At 39.3% G+C, this 25,097-nt stretch overlaps 1 long non-coding RNA gene across 1 annotated transcript; it reads right to left on the bottom strand.

Annotated features, from left to right (window-relative positions):
• Positions 1–1,589: 1,589 nt before the first annotated feature.
• Positions 1,590–2,695, bottom strand: LOC115305717. The gene is made up of 3 exons (XR_003914959.1): positions 2,562–2,695; positions 1,945–2,145; positions 1,590–1,817 (listed from the first exon to the last, which is right to left on the bottom strand). It is a non-coding gene; the product is annotated as an uncharacterized LOC115305717 (long non-coding RNA).
• Between the last annotated feature and the right edge of the window lie 22,402 nt (positions 2,696–25,097).

Here is a 25,097-nt window from a genome sequence, read left to right as displayed (position 1 = left end):
TTTTCTCAGTGTTTATCTGTGGAGTTAAAGGGATGTCAGCAGAAATTCAAATTGAATACGCTTTATCACGATGTTTCCTCTTCTGTTTAATTCTTTGTTGCATTGCTTCCAGAGGTGAGGGATGACTGATAAAATTACCAAGTGTCCCACATAATGAACAAGTAAACAAGAAACACAAGAGGTTTGGGCACACTATGTGGAAACGTTACCCTTTTATTATATCTTCTTCCTTTTTAAGTGAATTAATATCTTAAGCTCAGCTTTACACAAATGCTTTGAGAGCTTAATTTTATTAAAATTACATTAATTAAAATGAAATTAACAAGTAAATCCCCTTTATGTTAATTTTCGGTGTCAAAACAGGATTCATCACCTTGGACATGAGAAGGCCCCTCCTTTGTCTTTATTTGGGGTTCCAGCATTTGCATTTGCTTAGCCCTTTACTAGTTTTATTTTTGTCATTGGAGTTCATGAAGACTTAATCATCAGCCCTCTAATTTTCCAGAAAAAGAAATATGTTGATCTATTAAATGGGCTGCAGAAAAAGAAGAGGAAGAAGAAGATGAAGAAGAAGATCAATCTGACATTGTAGGTTAATAGTACGGAACAAAACACATTCATAATTAGAAGAGAAAAGAACTTTCCTTGTTCATTCCAGTTTATAATAAAAAGCCCCTCACCAAAGTGTCTTAGAAAATAATGCATTCAGACTGAGTCGAATTACCGCCTAGCAGATTCTATTTATCTGTAGCTTAAAAAGCAGCTGCGTTTTTGTAAAAAGCAATGAATGTGGCAGTCCTACTTAAAGGTAGAAGAAAAAGAACACCCCTTGTTTTGTAATAAGGGGATTTTCAATTTAAAAGAGAGAGCGAGCCTGTTGTGTGAAGTACAGTTATTACATTCCCTGTATTCTATCTCACCCACCAGGAGGCTAATAATGAAGGGCCGGGGAAGGAGGCCAGTGCTAGGAGGGTTATCTCACAGCCTCAGATGCTGGATAAGTCGAAGGAAGCAGAATCGCTTTTGGATGACATTCAGAAAGGCCGGAGTGATTATTTGGGAGAGAAAAGCCTGCCTATTCTTTTCCAAGGTAAACAGTTCATTTCATCTGTCGGCTGCATGTTTCGGTGTAAAAATATGTTTATATAAGGATACCTATAAAGTTTGCCTTAAAAAAAATCATTTTAGGTGCGTGACTGTTTCCCTGGCCTGCCCGTCCACTGATGAATTATTAGCAACCTGCCTTAGACCAAGGACGCACGGGAGCTCCACCACACCTAGAGCCTCGCTTTGAAGGATCTGCCAAACTCACTTTTAATCATGAGAAAGAAATTACCCACATGGAGTCAGCAGAAAATGAGAAAGTAGAGCTCGTGCTGCGAATAATTCCAGCAAGTGCCAAGGGGCTAGTTGAGGAATGGCTTCATGAAGTGAATATCTTTAGCTTGTACTTAGGGTTTGGTTAGCGTATAATCATTTTCTCTTTTAGGAGCATTGACTATCCTAAGTGTCTTTCCTCACCAAAGAGGGCTCAGAGCGTTCGTCAGGATGTTGACAGATTTATTATCAGTCTCGTCCTTGTTGTTATTTACTATGACAAATTTTATGTTTGCAAATATGCAAAAATCAATTTAGGTGGAGAGGCTCTCCGGAGCCAACGGCTGTTCCTCGCTGTGTGTTTGTATGTCTCGCTGCGAGTGCATGTCCAGTAGTTGCTGTCTCTGTGTACGTGCGTACCCTTGTTCTTGTCTTCCCTCCGTTGTGCACATGGGTTGGGAGGTTTGGCCAGCCAAGGCGTTCTCAGACGTGGTCCGAGGCTTTCATTTGATTTTTGGACCAGGAAAAAAAAGAATGTGTCACATCATGATTAATGGTCAATCTGAATTTTCAATTCACATGAAAGGAGAAGGGGGAGGAGGCTATGAGCCCAGTGATGAGACTAACCTTTTTCCTTTGGGAAGAGCATGATTCAAATTAAACATCACTTTCAGTGTGAAATTAGTTTGAAGGCTTCTTTTTTTTCTCCCCCCTGTGCCTGCTTTAACTCTTTGGTGTCCGCTCCTTCAGAGAGGACCCTTCCATCCAGCCTCTGGGCCCGAGTCTGTTTCCAGTAGCCTATAGCTCCTCTTCTTTTGCTTTATTTTTCTATGGACCAGATCCAAGAAAAAAAAAATTGAAATTTTTACAATAAAAGCATCATTATTCACAAGATAAGATTTTCTCCAAAACATGATATTTTTCTGTGTCCCGCTAATAAAAATAAATACATAAACAAATGAATGAGTAGATATGTAAATAATGTTCTTCTTTTAAGGATAATTTTGTCAGGGAGGAGAAAGCAAGGGATCCTTTCCAAAGACCTTTGAGTGCCCTCTGCTTTATGCCAGTTTCTGCTAGCTGCGTGAACCGCATTGGAGAATAGCAACCCCGAACCCCAAGCTTTCCCTCAGTTCTGTAGTTCCCCACATAATCAAGTCACAGGATCGCCAGGCCAACCTGCCGTGGCTCTGGCTACAAGCAAGCAGGTGCCGGGAAAGCCTGGAACACCCTTTAGTACCTACCAGTCCAAGGACTCAGGCCCAAACTTGTAGAAAGAACCCGCTGTCCATGGAAACACTGGGCTGCTTGACCGTCTGCACGTTCTTGATTCCACAGTTAGATGTCCTCAGGATTTGCTATGCCATTGATGCTCTTTCTGGAGTTTGGTGGCTTGCAGAGGAAGGACAGGTATAGAAAAGGCTAAGAGACAGGCTCCTCCTTATATCATTTCAAAAGGTAGTTGTTAAGGCTTTGTAATCCCTTTCCTACAGGAAGAGAGGTGTGGTGGGGGAGGGGAGGCAGCTGGGTGGATGAGGGAGGGGAGGGGAGACAGCTGGGGGCAGAGGTGGAGGTGGAGTGGGGGAGGTGGAAGGTGGAGGCAGATGAGCAGCTGTGTTTATTTTAATACATATCATTTAACCCTCACCTAAAAACAAATTGGAGAGGTTTGGGAGTGCATTAATCTGGACCCAATTAGCATGTCTTTCTCCTTCAAAAGTGCAACCTGAGATTAATGAATATAAAGCAGAGTTTCAGATGCAGTGTTTAAATCATTTGCATGTTTCATGCATGATAATTGAATTTATGTATGCACTTCCTATCATTTAACTATTTCCAGTCTCCTCCCTGTGATTCACATAAACCAAGATTTCATTACAGTAACCTCCAGATGGAAATAGCTTGCATAGACCTTACTCCTAATGTGAAACTCAAGTTCTTGCTTCTTTTAGTTGAATTTTAATCGTACAACATTCTTTAAAAAGCAGAGGACCGTTCTTATTAGTCTGAGACAGTGTTTTAGGAGTTGGTAAATAGGCATTCCAAGTGTATTTTTGAAAGACTGGAAAATCCATGGGAACTTACGGCCTTGACCTATCAGGGGTCACAGAGAATTGGGTTTCAGTGTGGTCACTTATCAGTATATTAATAACTCCAAAATGCAGCATTAAGAATGTTCTTGGGCTCTCGGCCTGAGTTACTTAGATCACTGAGAGATTTAGTGTACCGTATTGTTTCTGGCGTAGATCCCGGCTTCTGTAGATGCGGGTGGGGGATGGTAACAGCCTCCATGAAGGTCTGTAGATGAGCAAGTTAGCACTTGTGGTCTTTTAGTATGTTGTAGGGTTTTTTCTCTTTTTTTTAATTTCTGTTTTGTTACTTAGGTGTAGAATGCTTAATGCTGACTTAGTGTAAGCAGGTGCTAAGGTTCCTTCTGTCTATCTGCCCCAGAATGAAAAGTCTGAAAGCTGGCATTGGGCATGGAAGAGAGCTTCCTGAGGAAGAAGGCGAAGCAAGCAGCTTGAAATAAATCCCCTGGTTTCAGTTTGTATCAGTGACTTGTCTGTCTTCTGTCTTTCCTCATGTGTTTCCAAGTCCAATGTCAAAGTGATGAGCTTTTCTCCAGGAATTCTTCCCAGTGTCCTTTGTTTTTGGTGACTTCAATGGCTGAGTGTTGCTGAGTGTCTCTGGTCTTGTTTCCTGGTCTTTGTAGCTAAGAATGTCGTTGAAGGATAAACTCTTGTTAATTTGTGATGTCACAATTTAAGTGTGCTTCCTGTCACTTATGTGTAGTTTAAAATGTTCCTTAATGTAGCATGAAATGATTGGTTAGCTTTGAAATGGTTGTGAAGTCATGTGAAGAAAATAAGTTTTGCATCCGACCAAGATAAATTCACTCTAGTGCTTTATGGCTTTTTATTCCTATGTGATAGTAATAAAGTCTCATGTAGGGATGGAAGCCATGAAATACATTGTGAAAAATCATCAACTAAGAAGGGGCCATCAGTATAGAAAACGTTAGCCTGTGCAGCTGTGAACGTGATGGAGAAATGATTTAGTGCATAGCTCTGCTACATGCTTGGTGTTTCTTTGAGTTTCTTTATCCTTAGGTTTTTGACAGCTAAGGAATCTAGGTTACAAGAGTTGATTCATCTTTGTAATCATCGATTTACATGCACATTCGGGTTTGCACATTTCTGTTTATCATACATTTCTCTCCGTTTCCTATTAACCAACGTGCTCCAGGAGAACTGTTAATAGCCCACCAGTCTGGTAGGCAGCAGTCAGTCTTCCCAGGGCTTCTTTCTCGTGTGCCAGTCTTTACTCTGAATCAAAGAAGAAGTAGTCAGATCAGACTTGCCCTCTTGGAAATGTGGTCCAGATTGCTCTACTCCCAAGCTCCAAAAAGGTATACATTGCATGGGCTACATCCACACCTCCTCAGATCCATAAATGCACCAGGCCAGTTCCATGTACAGGTGCAGTGCTGGTAGAGAAACACCTGCTGTCAGAGAAGGAGGAGGGCTTCTGGGTGGAGTCAGGGTCTCCTTGCTCTGCCACTTGGAGCCCTGGGGCAAGTCCTTTCACTACTGTGACCCTCTTTATCTTTAAAATTGGGAGAAGTAATATAGCTTGCAAGGTTGTTATAAGGATTAATTGAACTAATGTACAGAGGACCTAGCAAATTATTGAGCAAGTTGGGAAAAATAAAAGCCCATGAGATGTTAGCCCTTCTATTTTCCTTTCTCCCCACTCTCCTCCCCCTCCCCTTCCCCTTCCCACTCCTTCTCTCAGACATTGGTTTAAAAACAGCACCTTTAAGAGAGAAAAGAGCTCTTCTAGAATGTCTAGTTGTACCTCCTTTCCATGTGTGGCTTAAATGCCTTGGTTGGATTCATAGTTGCATTTTTTTTCTAAATGAACTGTTTTAATGTTGATGATTGACCTATTTCATTTTTCTTTTTTTCTGTATATATATTTTTCTTTGACCTGTCTTAATATTAATATTGACCTATACTCGTTTTTACTGGTTTTCTGTATTTTTTCAATGAGAATTCTAATAAAGATTATTTGTATTATCTTTTGCCTCTCCATTTCCTCCACACAATGGGATTTTAGTTTGTGCTCTGAAAATATCTGGGCTGCCCCAGTAAGATAAATGCTGCTTTTCCTAGGAAACTGCCCACAGGCAAGGCAGAAGGAACCATATTCTCCCTGCATTTGCATATCAATGTGCTTGGGGAAATTTGTCAGTTTAGTTGTAACTTTGGCGCTGGTTTAATTTTTAAACATAGAAGTTATCATTTGACTTATCATGAAAGTCTATAGAGTACTTGTGAATAAAGGAAAGGACTTCACAAGTACACAAATGCCAAAACTTTAAAAAAATTATACAATGATATAAGTGTATTACTGTAAAAAATATAGTGAAAATGAGTGACACCCTATGTGTATCCAGAATTCTTTTATTATAACTAAATTTTTCTTAATTTTTTTAAGTTTGTTTATTTTTGAGACACAGAGGGTGCAAGCAGGGGAGGGGAAGGGCAGAGAGAGAATCCCAAGCAGGTTCCCCACTGTCAGCACAGAGCCTGACATGGGTCTCAAACCCATGAACCATAAGATCATGAGCTGAGCCTAAACCAAGAGTCACTTAACTGGTTGAGCCATCAGGTGCCCCAAATTTGTTCTTTAAACCCCATGCTTACTTTTATATATCCAGAACCTAGTGATGTCCATGATGCTTAGGGACATTAGGTAGGTATTCAAATATTTGTGAATAAATGAATGGGAAAGGAAGGAAGAAGAAAGGTAGAAGGAAATAAAGAAGGAGAGGGCCATATCACCCTAAGAGATATATTGTATGGTTAGGGAAATAGGGTAACACACATACACAGTTAAAGGTGAACTGCAAGAAGGAGAGTTTAATTCTGTAGCAGGGTAAACATTCCTAAGTTATTCAAGATAAAATGTGATGAATAGTGGATACAAAATTACTATAGGGATGCAGAGCAGGAAAGTTCCATAGTTCTGGAGAATCCAGGTAAGATCCATGTTAAGACTTAAAACATCAGCCATATTTCCATAGGCAAGAGTCAAGAATTTAAACATTAATTTACCAAGGAATTTATGAAAAGCTCAAGTGAGCGGTTCTTGGAAATTTTTCCAACATACAAAGTATTCCACCCTGGAGAACATATTTACTTCTAAATATCTTCACAAGTACCATTAAAAGCAGGTTGTGGATTTTAATGGACACACTTGCTTAGATCAATTAATTACTGCAGAGTCTCAGTGGGCTGCAATTAACTATTATCCATGTGGGATAGGATAAATCTACATTGCCAGCGTGCCCGAGATTTCAAGGGTGGACATGTGTTGGCTGTTTCTCCCCTCCTTTCCTTGTGTGGTTGTATTTAAACTCTGGCACTTAATGGAACCTTGAGGCCACTTGTGCAGTCGTGGTAGCCTTTGAGAAGGACTCAGCATCCCCCAACATCTCTGGATGTTGAGTCTTCCACTAGACATTGGCCTTTTCAAGGTTTTGATTGACAGTAAATCTCACAGGGATGCCTGTGTAAAGTGTATATAAATATGTTGGCTGGTAGAACAGGATGCTGTAGGAAAAAGGGATCTCACTCAGTAAGTGAATGAGTCCATCTCTGTCTTGCCAGTGGTCACGGACAAGCATGACACACGAGCACCAGCAAGGAGTGTGATTAGGGGGCAAACGGTTCTTCTTAATTCCTCTCCCTCCATGTTCTCATCTGAAGTTTCACTTGGTGAGAGCCTTTACCAACAACATCACGTTAATCAACAGAAGACACCATTAGTGGGATCTGGGTTTGGGTAGTTTAAGAAAAACCAAATTGCCTTACACATTCAAATCACAAAATGTTGCAGTTGTTGGAATTGTGAGGCCTTAGAAGGTAAAATACAGATCTCAGAAATATTCTCTCATTTTTTTGATGGTCCTGGGTACTCTGAATCCATGGTTCAAATAACAAAGCCCCATCTTTCTAGTCACAATTCAGACCTCACCAAGTAGGCTTGTCCTCTGAGGTTTCTTTGCCAGAGTGGGAATGGGCTAGGGCTGGCTCTGGCTTACACACTCACTCAACTCAGCAGCTCTGAATCACTGTGGTCTCTGCATAGGACAACAGAGCCCAGAACTCAGTGAGCAGCACATAACATGACGCTGTTGGCTATGACCTTCAGGTGTCCCATCTCCAAACCCCATTCTTGGAATCAGATCTTCAGAAAGGGCTGCCGCAGACCCTGTTCTTATAGATTAGACTGTCCTTGGATTTGAAACTAGGATGGTCAAAGGGTGGAGTGGAATGGGGCCTAAGAAGATCTCTCATGATTTTACTGAATAGCTCTCTCCCCACAACCTTTCATAGAGTTAGTACTGAGACATATGATGATTCAGAGATTCAGGCCCCTGAGACCAGGCCTCCTTACCTTTCTTTCCACCATAAGTTCTTGTCCAGAAGAATATAAAATAAATTCCTTGGTTTCAGATAATAACATTAGTCACTTTTCATTCTTTCATTCTTAGTTTTTCCCCTCTTTCATATGTTTAATGAGACACTAAGGAAAAGCACTACCTAGCCAAGAGATACACAAATATTCTGGGGGTATGTCTTGGTACAGAATAGATAAGGAACTTATTCATCACCTAAAATTAGGTTACAAAATAAAGGCTCAAAATATACTGATGACTTAATGGCTTGCTTAATTAATTTCAAAGTCTGCAATCAACCACAGGGCCCCACAGGCCCCCTCTCTCCAACCTTATCGCCTATCCGTCATTCATCCAGTCCAGCCCCACTGACCTTGTGGTATTTCATGAATGTACCTAATGTGCTTCTACTTCAGAGCCCTTGGAGTTGCTGTTCCCTCTATTCAGAACACTCTCCTTGGATATTTACATGTCTCCCTTCTCACTGCCTCAGGTCTCTGCTTAAAAGTCTCCTTATCAGTGAGACCTGCAATGGCCATCCTCTATAAAATAATAAGTCCCCTCCTCCTCCAGGCACTGACCTATCTACCCTTATTCATCTTGCTCCATAGAAGATGTTTTTCATCATCTGATATGCTACATATTTACCTGTTTTAAAAATACTGATTGATTGGTCACCTTTCCTCACTAGAACATAAGCTCCAGGAGGCCAGGGGATGGATTTGTCTCTTTTGTTGCCTAGAATTGTATCTGCACATAGCAAACCCTCAAATATTTGTTGAGTGAGGTAATACTTAACTGGCATCCCCAGGCATGTTAAGATCTATATGTTAAGATACAGGTGTTATATATCATAATAACAAAGAATTGCTTATATTTCTCACCATTTGAGTAAACCATGATTTAAGTATTGTATTCTCGCAAGATGTAAAGCTTTGTTTTTACAGTTTCCCGCCCCCCCCCCCATAATAATACTACAATGTGCATCTTTACCGTCACTTATGACAGTTCTTGGTTAGAATCATTTTCCTTTTGAGATAGAGCATAAGAAGGGGAGAGGGACAGAGAGAGGAAGAGAGAATCTTAAGCATGCTCCCCCTTTAAGCATGGAGCCTGATATGGGGCTCAATCCCATGACTCTAGGACTTGAGCCAAAATCAAGAGTCAATGTTCAACCAACAGAGCCACTCAGGTGCCCTACGATAAATTCTTAATCATTGAATGACAGTATCAGAAGGCTATAGAAATTTTTATGGTTCCTCACATACATTACCAAATTCCTTTCCAGGCATGTGGTACCGGTCCACACTCCTACCAGAATGTAGATGTCAGAAAATTTTTGCTGGACATTTTTTAGCATCAGTATTATGCTATTTCTATCAAGCTAAACATATTCCCTTGCTCCCTTGGTTCTTTTGCCTTATTCTTCCTGAGAGTGTCAAATTGTTCTAGCTTTATTTACTTTTTCAATTTTGATTCTAGATTTCTAGGATGAAACAAATTATTTTAAATTTTATTTATTTATTTTGAAAGAGAGAGAGAGGGAGGGGCAGAGAGAAAAAGAGAGACAGACTCCCAAGCAGTCTCCACACTGTCAGCATGGACCCTGAGACGGGTCTTGATCTCACTACCCTGAGATCATGACCTGAACAGAAGTCAAGAGTCGGACGCTTAACTGACTGAGACAGCCAGGTGCATCTGAAATAAATTATTTTAAAAATAGAAGTAAAATTCATATTTTTCAATTCCCCTATTCTACATATGAGCAAATGAAGTTACAAGATCATTCTAGCGGTTGTAAGCAAGGCTACAAGTGAGGGACTCAGGACTGCTCTACGTCAGCACCTGAAAATATTTAAAAACCATGAGTCAACTAATAAGCCTCAGAGTACACCATGTTAACTCTTAACTAGCAGAACTACCTGTTCCTTACTAAAATGAATGTCAGAATGTCCACAAGCGTATCTTTTGATGTTGAGAGATTAGTTATGTTTACCGTGTGTAGGCTATAACTTTTAAGTTGAACTACCTGTTCTATTTGCTGTATTGACTTGTTCTAGAATCTTCTGTTCATTTTAGTCTCCCTTACCTAATCTGGCTCCTTCACATTTATCTTCTTTCTGAATTTCATAAAATTACAAGGTAGCCAAGAAACTAGCAGCATTCATTGCATTTCTTTGAATACAGATAAAACAATTAGATTGCTGGTCTATTTACCAAAAAATGAGATCTTGTGCTTCTCTAGAACTAACACAAAACTGTCACTTGGAGACTTTGTGGGAATGACTATTCAAATAAACGTATACATTTATAAAAATCTTCAAAGACATCTATCTACACAAACACATAATCTCCCACTTTTCTGTAGAGTAATGTACACTAATGAAAAATTTGGAATTCTACATTGCCTTTCCTTTGAAATCCTCAAAGCTTATATATTTTTCCTCACGTGTATATGCCTTTGTAAGATTTCCTTTCAGATAAGGTGTCCATACTTTACTCAGAAGTGAATTGTTATGAAAATGCCATAGCTAAAGATCAAACCATGGCTAATATCCATGTTAGACAAGAACAATTAACAGAGCCCTCTTTATTTCCAGACAGATCTTGAGGGATCAATCAATTGATAACTTAAAAAGGACGCTGTGTCCTGATTTTTAAAAAACATTAATATACAAATATATGTCTTATCCTGGTGCCTACTCTAAATTCAAGAAGTCTGAAACTTCAAACTATTTATGGAGAATACACTATTATTTACTGACAGGCATTAATGGCTCTATAGAAAATGTAAGAGCCCAGGTAAAATAAATAACTCAATTGGCAGATCTCTCAAGGGAACTAGAATGAATGAACTTAATAGTTGTTCACCATAGTTGTATGGTGTAGATGTGTGTGCATGTGTGCGAATCCCACTCCGATTGTTCGGGAGAACAAATTTATTTTAAATTAAAGAGCAGAGAGTAGGCTCATCTGAAAGAAACCAGGCTATATACAAACAATACATATGATTTTGCAATTTGTTTACTTTCAATATGTATTTCTTGATAGAGCCCCTCTTACTAGATTATAGAAAATAATTTCAGTAAATATTTTTCTCATTTTTATCAAATCCAGATTCTTAAAGCCAGATAGACATTTATGGCTTCTTTTAAGACTTTTATGGCTTCTTCCCTTCTCATTTCATTTCCATACTCTCTCTCCCGACAAGGTGCAGAGGAACTAAGAAAACAGTAATCCACTAACAACTTGCCTCAGACCGTGTCTTTTACATACATCATCTTGATTAATCCTCTCAACAACCTCACCAAGAAGATTTTCTCCTCAATTTTTTTTCAGGTGTGGAAATTGAGTGAGAAATTGTGATTCACCAGGATGCTTTTTGCAAGATTCTCATTATGCCCCCAGTGTCAGTCCTCAGACCCAGGGCATGACTCATAATAGGTTATTATGATATTGTCTTTCACCTCCAGACCTACCTTCAGTGTTTTGTATATAGTGAGACAATACGAGTCTTTCCTACTTCTCTTCAGAGATTTGAGATCAGAGTGAGTCCCCAACACTACCACCACACCACCTCTACACACACACACACACACACACACACACACACACACACACACCTTTCTTTGTTTCCTCTAATGGCTAACCTGCCCAGGAAAGGGAGGACTTGGGACCCCCAATCACTTTCCTCACAGCTGATTCTTTCTGTTCATCGTTGCCAACATTTCCCCATAATTCTTGTTAAAGTTCAGAATGATTCTAGAAAAAGCAGGAATGGTCCTACCTAGACAAAATATCCTCTGAGTATCTGAGAGGCAAGCTTCTTGCCTCCCATGAGGAAAGCAAAGTGTCAAGGATTACTGGGCCCCTGTAGGGACACATTCTAGACCTTCTCCACTTCCTTGTGTAAATCCTGGGGTTGTGGGAGGTCTGTATCCTAGGGCAAGTGACATCTAGAATAAAGGAGAATGAAGGAGTAGGTATTTCTAAGAGACTCAGTCATCCTTTTACAACCCACACAAGCTTTCGATACTAGAATATAGAGCACATTGTCCAGCGACGGCTGGTGAACGTGAGAGTAGGACACTCAGAGTGCCCAGGGCTGCCCCTGGCTAGAAGCATGACCGTGAGCCATTCACTTCCTCTCCTGGAGCTGAAACTCCTCATCTGTAATCCATCCTTCCCACTTCAGGTTGTTTTGAAGCTCAGCTCAAGTTCTGCATAAGCAGAAATGTTTTGGTGAACTACCCACTTTGGAAATGTAGCATCTCCAGGGTTGATAGGTTGGAAATTGACACCAAATGGCAAAAATATAATTTCACTTGATACTTAGTGTGGAGATTTTAAATTCATTCACTGGTTCATAGCTGAGCCCTTTTTTAAGGTCTGGGGGATGGTGCCAAGAACAAGGCAGTCACAGCCCTCAGTGGGGCCCGATGGCATGGGGGGGAAGACACAGACTGAACAGGTGGTCACAGGAGGATGAGCATCATGAAAGACGGTGACCATGGCTCAATGGATAGAGTTTCCTTGTGGGAATCAGAGAAGTCCTTCTAAAGAAGTGACATTTAATCCTAGTTTCAAAGGTGGAAGGCCACAAGTCCCTGAATATCATAAAACTAGAGTCCGCAAAGCTGATACTCACCCATCTTCTGAACTAAAGAGTCAAAGTCATTCCTTTTACTCTCACACACATGTACAAATTAGAAGGAATTTTTAGGCTAAAGATAACTTTTTACACAAAGCATTTCCCATACTGACCCTCCTTGACCAGCTGAACAGGGATCAGCACCTCTTGAACCATGATTATGAGATGCCACTCTCTTTCTCATGATAGGTGTAAACAGGAACCATATCTCCACTTCTCTGAAGGACAAAAATACATTTTCCTATCACTGCATCAGCAAATTAAGGGCTTCCCTCTGAGGGTAAAAAAAAATGTCAACCCTTCCAGCTACTTTCCTAAATAAATCTCTCCTCTTTGTGTACAAAACTTTTTTCAGAGAAGTGGTATAGCGTGTGTCCTCAAACAAGGTATTGAACCTCTTTATGGAGGAAGAGTAAAACCACAGGGTGATTCGTAGAAGGTTGTTGTAAAGTGTAAATGGGTTATGATTTAAAATAGTCTGAAACATAGTAAAGGTTATACAAGTGGATGCTAATGTTACTGTGATTACAGTCACTGTTTCCTTTATGTTACCTCCTACTTACTCCCAGTTTACTCCAATTTGCTTCTACCCCATGACTTGTAGCCGTAAACAGCTCCGGTTAAGGTCATCAATAGCTTCTATGTAGCTAGATCTGAGGAACTATTTCAGTTCTCATTTTACTGACTTCTCCATGGCAATCTACCCTGTTGGTCAGTGTCTTCTGAAAATGTATATTCTCTTCCGTTGATGCTATGACACAACAATTTCATTTTCCCTTATATGTCTCTGGCTATGGTTCAATTTCCTTTGCTGACTTTTCCATCTCTGCCTAGATACTTAATGTGAAGTTACTCAAAATTTGGGCTTGGGTCTTTTCCTCCTTCCCAGCTAGGGAAGTGTTTTCAAGCTTGTGGCTTCAATAACTTCTTCCCCAATCTCTTTTCTGTTTCAATTTACATATGTAACTACCTTCTAGATATCCCCACTAGGACATTTCAAAGGTGCGCCACTGGCAATATATTCAAAACAAATTAATTATCTTCTGCTGCAAACCTGGGACTCCTCTAGTGTCCTACCTCAGCAAATTACATCCATTGCATAAAGTAGAAATCAAGGAATAATCCTCAATTCAGTTCTTACCCCATTTTCAATCTGATTTCAAGTTATCTTTCTTATGTATTTCTTAAACCCATCCACTTGTTTTTGTCCCACTGCCACTATTCAAGATCAATATGCAGAATGACTACAGTAGCCTACAGCTTGGCATTCCAATTTGTTCTGCACTCTCTCTGGGTCTCCAGCCTCAGTGCAGCCAACCATAGTTCTTCAAATTCAAGTCTGACATGTCAACTTCGTCTCCTTAAAACCTTTTAAGGGTTTCCCACTTGGTGTGAGAATAAAGACCAAAGGGATCACCACACCTTCCAAGATACCATAGGATCTGGATCCTGTCTACCTCTCCCCCCTCTCTATCCCCATTGGTCTATGCACAGTGTTCATTTTAGTGTTCCTTGGTCTTTCAAACATCTAAGTACTTTCCTACCTCTTTACACTCATGTCTATCTCCATCTGGAAGTTTCTTCAAGCTCGCTGCTCCACCTCCCTATTTCTACGGAGGGAGTTCTATGCCACCTTCAGTCTCCCCTTCCCGTATACCACCCTCACCCCTGGCTTCCCATTCTAGATCAGTTTCATCTGTTACATGTTCCTACCAAAGAGTGTTTCTTTTTTTCAGATGATTTGACTCAGTGTATAATTATTTATTAAGTGCTTAATTAATGCTCTTATTCCCAAAGAAAGTTTAGGTTCCATGATAGAAAGGACTGTTTCTCCTCTTGTCCCTGTTTTTCCCCAGTTCTTACTAGAGGGCCTATTACATAGAAGGAACTCAACATTTGTTGAATAATTGAATGAATGATTTTACCATCCTGGCTTCTCAGATCATTTCATGTTTCTTTTCAAAACACTCAGATCCTCTCCAAAGCTTGATCTTACCACATTCCAAGAAAGACTTGAGGATTATAATTGAATTTTTGGCTAAAACGTAGCAAGAGTTCCTTTTTAATAGATGTGATTTTCCTAAAAAAGTGAGATTCATTAAAGCAGAAGTTGAAAGAATTTGTGTAAACATCCTCAAATCAAGTATACAAGATTCAAATAGGATCACAGCTGCAATTAATTTGAAACCCAAATTGCATTTTTACATCAACAAAGTTATAGGAAAATGAGTCATTAACTAATTTCTATTGTGACATAGATCCATGCTATAGTTAAAATACTTTGCACAGCTGTAATCTCAAACCACCTTGAGGTTTGCCACATTCCTTAATTTTCTGATTGATTAAATGGATTATTTGACATTTTGGCAGATCATAGAAATTGCTGAATAACAAAGACTCCTTTCATTCCTCATTATTTGCTCCCTCTGAGCTTAATGCAAATTCTTTAGAAACAATGGCGTGATATTTCCTTTTCTACAATTCTATTTCAGTGTTGTAGTTTTACTGATAATAGTAGCAGTTCCTACACAAAAATTTTACATCATTAACTTAGAAAGCATTCTTTGTAATTAAAATGTAATGCATAATGAGATATGAACTTCATATTACATTCAGACTTTTAGATTCCTGTCATTGTACAAGGGAGTTAGAAAAAAAAAAACCCACTAATGATGGAAGATTTCTTCAGTTTTGGCTGCCAATGCATCCTCTGGGAAGCTGGGGAAGGTATTTCCAGGTGGTCGGTTAAATGATGATTTGGACAGTGTTTACATTGACTAGATGGGCCAGGGAAGGCCTTTTTTGTTCCAAATTCATTTTTTCTAGTCTATTCAGTTAGTACTGATTATATAAATATTGCATTATTGTCCCTCATTCACTGGGATACCCGCAGACCTTCGTTTACAACCTACGTCCAACTTTTGACTTAGCTAAGATTCCATAAGTTAGCCTCTCTAATTAGAATATTATGCCTTCTTCTCTGGAGAGAGCATATTTGTTATTGGGCTGATGGCCTAGAAAGATTACCCTGAACAAGCATTCGTTGAGTCCCTACTAAGTGATAGGAGATGCACGAGATTTAGAAATAGACACTGAAAAGACACTGACTTCTCTTTAGCACAAGATACTCAGACTCAAGTGGGGAAAGCAATTACCACTTGTATAATAGCTGCTGTGCTGGAGGATTTAACCATCCCCTTCCCAGTCTTGGCAAGCAGGGAAGACTTGTCAAGGAAGTAACATGTCAGCTGAGATTTGAAGGATAAGTAGTAGGAAGTTAGTGAAGAGGGGTGCAGGAGAAATGTACAGCATTCAGAATGAAGCAGCCACGTATGTTAAGTGTGGGAGAATCATCCACCATGACAAGATTCAAGATCAGCAATCAATTCCAATTCAGTATGTCCCAAGCACAGACTATACCAGAGGCAGGTTAGAAGTGATTCAAGTAGAGACATGAAGGGTGTGTCGAATATGGAACTTTTTGTTATCTTTGTATGCAATTGAGAGCCACTTAAGATTTAGAGACAGAGAGAACTATGATCAGCATTGCTTCTCCAGAAGATTTCTTTTGTGCAAGGGTGGAAGGAAAAGATAAGATGCGAGCAGGGAAACTCATTAAGAGGCTGAAGCAATAATCCAGGAGAGAATTTATCAGGACCTGAAGTACGTGGTAGCAAAAGAGAAGGCAACAATAGGGGACAGATTAGAAAGCTACTTAGAAGGAATATTAGGCAGGAGTCTGCAACCATTGAACACAGGCAGGGAGGAGGAACCGAGTTGGGGACAATGCTTAGCCTTTCTTGGGCTCTTGCATGGATGGTATTACATTCCGTGAGATAACACATGCTTCCTATTGGTAGTGCTAATTAAAAATAGCTGGACACACGCCTGGATTCTGGAAATTTTAAGCAGAAAGGATCTGTAGCAATTCCTTAGCTGGAAATTTTCCTCTCTGTGCTAGAGGTTTGAGACTGTGGCCTTTTCCACCACAGGAGTCTTCTGTTAGGTGGCCTTTTATGTTCTTATGCTACCCTCCTCCCTGGGCTTGTCTCTTTTATAACACATATCAGACTGTGCTGTGATTGTTTCTTTACTTAACTCTTTTCCTTACCAAACTGTGAGCACCTTTTGAGCAGGGACTGTGTCTTATGAATCATTACTAAGACACTCACTAACTCAACAGTGTACTCAACATTCATAGTGTCTATGTGCCAGGCACCAATTCACTGGATGCTCAAGACCTTGCATTGTGCCTGTACACAGGAGATCATCACTGAACCCTTGATGAATTGAATTCAGCTCAGCATAAGGTTTAGTAGGTTACTGTTTCAAAGATTTTTACTCAAGTGTGGGGAAATCTCAGAGTGTAAGTTCTGTGCAGACAGGTTGTGGAATCTAGCCTTTCTATTCATGTAGTCTGAGGACCATTAGCATTGGCATTACCTAAGAGCTTGTGAGAAACAGAGTCTCAGGGGCGCCTGGGTGCCTCAGTCAGTTAAGTGTCTGTCTTCAGCTCAGGTCATGATCTCGTGAATTGTGAGTTCCAGCCCCATGTCGGACTCTGTGCTGACTGCTAGCTCAAGGCCTGGAGTCTGCTCTGTGTCTCTTTCTCTCTCTGCCTCTCTCCCACCTTTCTCTCTCATCTCTCTCTCTCAAAAATAAGTAAAACATTAATTTTTTTAAAAATATACAGAATCTCAGCACCCCACCCTCCTCACAACACACACATTTATCAAATCATAATCTATGTTGTAATAAGAGCCCCCAGGAAATCTGGTTACATAGTAAAGTTGGAGAAGCCTGCCTCTGGGAAAATCAGTATTAATTGCTTTAGGCCTCAGGTGACTGATGTGCAAATGGTAACACCCCAATATTCCCTGATTATGCCTCACTGTGCTCCTACATTCTCCACTCCGCCACCACCAAACTCCAGTCACAATGGGGCAAGGTGTTCTCCTATCTTGTTTTATTGATCTCTTACCCATCTGGTCAGGCTGCTTTGTGGTAATGCCCAATATAGAGAGTAATAATGTCTGCTGTTTTTCCAGGATAATAATGATTAACCATTGGTACTTTACAACTATTTCAGAATGTGTTTCAATTCTGAGTCTGTCACTGATTAGTGGACCCATTTTCTCATCATTAAATTGGGGATAACACTAGTATCCACATCATAGGATCATGGTGAGGAATAAGTGAGGTATTAAACTACCTGACTCAGTAACTGACACCCAGAACTCATTACATGTAAATGCAATGATTCCTCTCATGGAAATCCTTTCAACTTTTCAGTAGCTATTCAATAACACTTAGTAAAGGTCTATAATGTGTAAAGCCTTGTAGCATGGAGGATGCAAAGATCTACACCGTAAGTCCAGTGAAGGAGAGATAATAGCAAGTACATAAATTACTGTGCTGAAAGGGAGCATCTACGAAGTGCCACATGTATGATCTGTTGCTATAAGTCAGTGGTCCTCAATGTGGCTTTTATAAAATACGGATGCCAGACCCTTCCCCTAGAAACTCTGATTTAATTAACCTATTTGGCATCTGGTATTTTTTAAGTACACCCTGGATGGTTCTATGTGCAGCAGGCTTCAGACCACAGACATAAGAAATCCCATGAGAAGAAAGCACTTCTGGTTGAGATTCCTAAAGGAAACTTCATGTAGACAAGTGTATCTTGAGGGCACGGTATGATAATTTTTAAGCTTAAAAGTCACACTCTTTTATTATAAAATTTTTAAATGGTGAAGCCTTTTTTGAAAAAAGTAAGCAAAAACTCTACCTTGTACCCCATCAGTCTTTTGTATTTGTGTAGTTTTCTCCCTTATTTTGTCCATATGCATATATATTTGTCATACTAAAGCAGAACTATTTAACAGATCTATGATGTGAGCCTCAAATTCAAGCCACACATATAATTTTAAATTTCCCAAGATCTACATTATAAAAATTTTTTAAAGATTCAGGTAAAAATAATGTTAATAATATATTTTATGTAACCTAATAATGTAAATATTATCATTCCAACATGTAATCAATATAAAATTAATGAGATAGAATTTGGTTTTTGCGTACTAAGCATTTAAACTCCCAGTATATATTTTACACGTTATGCAAATCTCATTTCAAAAGCTCAATAGTTATATACACCTGGTGGCTACCATGGTGGACAGCATGGTTCTAAAAAGTATGATTTATATAAAACATGGAAGGGATTCAGAAGTGGTAAATATTTTTTAACTATTATTGTTTTTGTAGTTATTGCTGATACAGAGATCTGATACAAGACAAATCTCAGAGTCAGTGGGAATTATCTCAAATACTGGGTTAAGATATCTTAATCTTATTTAATGGTTATGAGAGAGAACTGGCAATTTTGAATAAGAATATTAATTTAGCTGGAATGTGTGAGATGAATTGGAAGCAAGGCCAGTTGGAGGTGAGAAGGCCAATTAGAAGTCCAAGGGAGAGCTAATTACAGCCTGGATTCCAGCCAAGGCAGGAGAAATAGAAAGAAAAGAATAAATAGGTAATATTCACAAAGACATGGTGATTGATTTCATTTAAGATTAGAGGAGAGAAACAAGAGTCAAAGATGACTCCTGGGCAGATGGGAACGTCAAAGGGAAGAGTTTGTCAAGGGGGTACGGGTGTGATTTTGTTCAATTTTAGTCATGTTGAGTTTGAGATGACTTCCTGATCCAAATGTCTAGCTAGCGATGATCGGAATGTGGGCTTGGAGTTTACCAAAAGCAAAGGGGTGAAACCAAAGAAGAGAGTGGAGAATGTAACAGAAGAGTTCTGTAGGGCAATATGAAAGGAGTCTTTAAATACCTAAGCAACCGATATCTGGGGAAATGAGCACCAACGTGGCTCTGAAAAGCAGAAGAGCTTTGGTCAGGAATGTTATAGAGAGGCCGAGTTGAGCTTCACATGTAAATAAATTATCTAACACTTAGATAATTGTCTATACATAGAATAGGTGGCCTTGGGAGGTAGTAAATTCCGTGGGTCTTTTTTCAAGCAAACATTTAGAAATCAAAGCACATGTAAATTCAAATCACATGCTTTTCTTTCTTTCTAACTAGACTTTACATCATTTCTATAAGAACTTTTTAAAACCGCGGTCTTAAACCCACTACTTGTGTAGACTGTTAGCCTCTGCTAAACTCCCTTACTCAGAGGCTTCTGGGCTTATGGCATACCATTTGTAGTTTAACCATGGACAGGCAGGTTTTATTAGCCTCCCTGGACTCATCTTTCTTCTGCTTGCTCTTGAGTCTTTCTGACCGAGAGGATTCTCTCAACACGTGGTTACTCTGTTCTCCAGCCAGGGATCGATCTTCTTTTGGCTTTCTTCTATCTTACCAATGGTAACTATTAAGAGGGCATATGTGTTTTGGTTTCTAGGGAGAGTCTATTCCCTTTACTCCTCCTACCTCTTCTTAGACTGAATTGGAATCAATAAAAAGAACATTTAATCAATTATAGGGTTAAGTTGTGGTATGATTTTTGTATGATGTTAAAAGAAGTAAAATCTGACCTTGTATGAGGGTGCATTGGCTTCTCTCTCTTTCTTTCTCTCTCCTTCCCTTTCCCCTCCTTCCTTTCTTTCTTCCTCCTCTTCCCTTGAATATTTTTCTTATTTTGGCTTGACTTTGGAAATCTCAGTGGTTATAAAGGGGGCCTCATCCTTTCTTTCAAAAGATATAAGGATTCTTTTTCTTCAACCTTCATTTTTTTAGAAAACAAGCAGGACAGTGGGAAGATTTGGGACATGCCAGATAATGCCAATGTGTTTTCTCTTTTGGTTTTAGGCCCAAATCCTAGAAGCAAAAGAAGTCTTGTGGATACTCATGGCCCAGCCTATTAACAAAACCCCCTCTTTTAGAGTGAGTACAGTGTAATAGTAAGAGCATAGACTTTGGAGTCAAGCTGCCAGGTTCAATCCTAGCTCTACTAGTCACTAGCTGTGTGCCCTGGGTAAGATTTTCTCACCTCTATGGTGATAGTTTCTTCCATTCCTAACCTATAAAGTAAGGAGGCATTATTTCTATAGTTATATGGCTGGCACTGAGGATAGAACAGTAACAAAACAGAAAAACAGAAAACATCCCTATTCTGATAGAGCTTATATGCTAGCAAAGAAGACAGAAAACAAATATGATTTGTTGAGCGATGATAAGAGCAAAGGAGAAAACCAAGAAAGAGAGTGATGGAATGGTACAATTTTTATGGAACAACCAGATAAAGCCTTTGTGAAGAGTGAAGGTTCAGCAAAACCTTGGACATACTTGGGCAAAGTGTATCCAAACTGAGGAAATAGCAGGTGTAAGGCCTTGGTGAGGGAAGCTTCTTTGAGTTCTCAAGAAATAGCAAGGAGACCAGCATCACTGGGCTAGAGAGAGGGAGATAAAAGGATGCCAGGAGATGAAGTCAGAACATAGAAGACAGATCATTTATGGCCTGTAGGCATGGTAAGAGGGTGGATGTTATTCTGAGTGCAATGGGAAGCCATTGGAGAAGAGTTAGAAATGACTGCAAAGTATTTTGCCAGTGCAATTAGAATTCTGTATAAAGCTTTCATTTACTGAGGTGAGGGAAGATTGAGGAAGAAACAGAATGGGGATATCAAAAGTTTATAACCATATTAAATATGAGATGCCTATTAAATTTTCAATGGAAAAGTCAAGTAGGAAGTTTTAAGGTATACATTTGGAGTTCAAATGGTGCTATGAGGCCATGTGAGATGAAAACTGAGACTTGGTCTTTGAATTTGATAACAGAGACTCAGACAGGAATATTTCAACGTTTTAATGTTTCCATATTTCAGTGGGAGGATGAATGCCTGACAGCAGATAGCAGATAGAGAGATAAAAAGATGATTTCGCTCCTGGCTATGATGGTGGAGCTTGTATCAAACAAACTTCCTACTAAAATAACCAGAAAAGCTGGATTTTAAAAATCTATTTGAAGATATTTGAGATGTACTAAGACTAAAAGTATTTGAGAAGCCACGATGCAGAAAGGAAATACACGGAGGTAAACTCAGTATTTGATACTGGGGTTTTTTTTTTCTACTTAAGGAATTTGCCTCTTCATAAATGGAATCAGAAATAGAGGCTGGGAGAACAAGGAAGAAGTGATAGCCGAGGAATTAGGACGCTTCCCAGACGTATGAACACTATAATGGAGCTGTTGGGACAAAAACTTAGAGGGGGCAGGGCTGGTGAGTAACTCAGGATTTCACTGGGGACCACTGATGGGCTTTATCTTGAGCAAGAGCAACCAGAAACAGACCAGCCTTCCCAGAGAGTAAAACCCAGCTTCTACTCCCCTCAATCATACACTAGAGTAACTGTCTTCCAGAAACAAAAATAAATTCTCTGGAGCAAGAGCTGGCCAAGAGAACTTTATGTGATGATGGAAATGTTCCATAGCAGTTCTGTATAATGTGGCAGCCACTAGTCACATGTGAGTCTTGAACATTTGCAACGTGACTAGTATGACTGAGGAAATGATTTTTAATTTTTAAAAAATTTTAATTAATTTAAATTTAATTTTTTTAAAATGTTAATTCATTGGAGCACCTGCGTGGCTCAGTCGGCTGAGTGTCCAGCTACAGCTCAGGTCATGATCATGTGGTTCATGGGTTCATGCCGGAGTCCCGCTCCAGCAGGTCCAGGGCTCCCTGAAAGGATGGACGGTGTCGGAGAAAGAGAGAGCGAGACGCCTTTCTAATCACCAGGCAGGCATCTCTGCCCTTTTGGCAGGCATCTCTTTATAGGTGATGTATTAACATGACATCAAAAGAGTGGAATTTTTACTACAAACAATTCTCGGTGATAAAATGTTTTAAAAAGTGTAAAGAAACAGGTTTTACAGAGGCGCTTTTGCAGAATTACTCTAATGTCAGTGAGGTAGTTTTACAAATAGGATAACAAGATACTCTCAGTGAAAAGCAGATAACATGCACATCTGTTTAAACCAGTAGTAAATCTTATAACTAAGAAAATAGCAGGATAGCAAATACATTTGTTTATATCAATAAAAGGAAGAATGTATTTGCGCTGGTTAGTAAGTTGCTTGTGTCAACCTTGTTATTTGATGTTGAAGGTGTAAGCATCTTAGGGACCCTAGATGTGCTGGCCTTTGTGTATGAGTTTAAGTTTTAACTATTTTTTACCCATCCTCATAATGGGTTTCAGTGTAAGGGAAGGTATTTTTGTGGCACCAATTAGCAAAGGTATATGCTGTAACTTATGTCTGGCTCTTGTTTGTTTCTTATCTCTAAGTTAGGCTCTTTTTCTCTGGGCCAGAGTTAATAGTAACTCTTGTGTTCTTTAACCCCCTTTATTATCTATGTCTTAGGTTTGTGAGGTTCATTAGAAGATCCTTTCAACAAACATCTGCAGTGCTTTGTCTAAATTCTTCTTTGTAGAGGTGGGAATAAGCTTCTTCCCGTGAGGCATCTGTGTGGGGAATATCAGTCTGATTTGGAGCATTGTGAGGCCTAATCAATGACAGCGGTCCCATTTCCAATATGATCCAATAGTAGAAGGAGATACCAGTTTCGCTTCATGGCAGGAGCTATGCCAACATCTGCCATTTCCTTGCCATGACTGTGTCATCCAGCAAGGCTGATGCGGCTCCCAGCAGGTTCGGGCCCCACATCAGGCTCTCTGCTGACAGCTAGCTCAGAGTGTGGAGCCTGCTTCAGATTCTGTGTCTCCTTCTCTCTCTGACCCTCCCCTGCTCAAGCTGTCTCTCTCTCTCAAAAATAAATAAAACATTAAAATTTTTTTTTTTAATTTTTAATTAATTTAAATAACCACATGTACTTAGTTGCTATCATATTAGATAGTGTAGCTCTGAAGGATAATATCATGCAGAGCCTCAAATTATCTCTATAATTTTTCTGTATCATGTCTACTTTCAAAAATTAGCAGGCTTATCAAAATATAAGTACAAATGACTAAAAGACAAGAGAAGAAATTAAGAAAAAACCATAGATGATCCAAGTGTATCAACTATGATTAATATCTTTTTAAAACTTAATGAAAAGATGGGAATTTCAGCAGAAAACTGGTACTAGTAAAGTGGAAATAAATGGAAATTTGACAACAGAAAAATTTTAGATTCAGTAGATGGATTTGGTTACAGATTAAAAACAGCTGATGAGAAGATTAGTAAACTGGAATATGGGCCATTAGAAAATGTCTGTATTGAAGTGCAGGGAAAAAAGAATGGAAAAATAGAAAATCTTCTTTAAGACATGAACACAGGGAACAGGTCTCTCATCGATGCAAGTGAAGTACCAGGAGAGGAGACAGAATGGGGTAGGAACAGGCTTTCAAGACATAGGAATATAAATAATATTCAAGACATAGGAATTTTCAGAATTATTGGAAGTCCTCAAACCAGATTCAAGAAACTCTACACATTCAAGGGAAGTTAAATGCAAGTAACTATACCTGGGCACACTATTGAAAACTAAAAGACAAACAATCTTGAAAACAGCACGGCAAAGTGTCATTACCTTTGAACGAGCAACAGTCAGACTTAAGCTGACTTCTAGCTGGAAACTATGGAAGCAAGACAACAATAAAGCATGTTTAAAGAACTGAAAAAAGGAAACAAAAGACAAAACCCTGTCCATCCAGCATTATACTTTGATGAAGGTCTCCATTTACATGTAGGCAAAATGACAACATTTTCACACAAAAATGAAGAGAACGGATTCACAAAGAAGAAATACTAAAGGAAGAGTTTTAGACAAAAGGAAAAGGATTCCAGATAAAAGTGCCAAAAGGAACAAAAATCTATTGAAAGGCTAAAATGTGGAAAATCCACATAAAACATTTTAATGTCTTGTTGTCAAGGAGCAGTGGGCTATGATGATACAAATTTAAGGCTCCTGGATTCAAACCAACCATAGGCAATTCCATTTTGTATATCCTGTATCAGTTGTTGGCCTAAATGAATCAAAACACTGTATCTCTTACCCTACTGGCAGAAGCTGGCATAAATCTATGTACAATGCAAGATTGGTTATCAGGTTACCCCTGTCAGCTTAAGAACCCCCTTGAGACAGCCACAGTTAGAAAATTAAATACATTGAGAGAACATAAGTGAAAACAAATCATTACTTTGTGTTGAACAGCTTACCACACCAGAAACTGCTGGCAGGAAAAGAATGTGGTAATTCTAAATATTTTATTCACCTTCAATTTGTTTAAGACAAAAGACTGAATCATATACTTAACTTGAGAAAACTGCACCCTACTTCTCTTTCACACATTAATCAGAAGTACCTTCATTCTTTGAACTTTTACTTTAGAGGGAGGGCATAGAGAATGAAAATACTGACAATGAAATGGAAGTCTTACACAGACGTAAAATAATGGAATGAGAAAGGATCTAGGGTTATTTAGTCCAGCGAGTTCTGGAGGTTTGGAAAAATAATGGGGCTAGGTACAGGTGGGCAAGAGATCCAAGCGACCCTTTAGATTTCTTCCTTTAGACAGAGCTATCCCAACTTTTCAGTTATGATTTTCTTTGAAGGAATGATTCTACTGATTACATTAAGAAAAGTGTTTTTTTTTTTTTTAACTTTTCCCAATTAAATGGCAGTCACTGGTGTCACCCAACCTGCTG

Source organism: Suricata suricatta, chromosome 10 (assembly GCF_006229205.1).
Source record: "Suricata suricatta isolate VVHF042 chromosome 10, meerkat_22Aug2017_6uvM2_HiC, whole genome shotgun sequence".
Taxonomy (NCBI): Eukaryota; Metazoa; Chordata; class Mammalia; order Carnivora; family Herpestidae; genus Suricata; species Suricata suricatta.
Note: the sequence above shows the minus strand (reverse complement) of the source record. Positions and strands in the feature narration are given on the sequence as shown.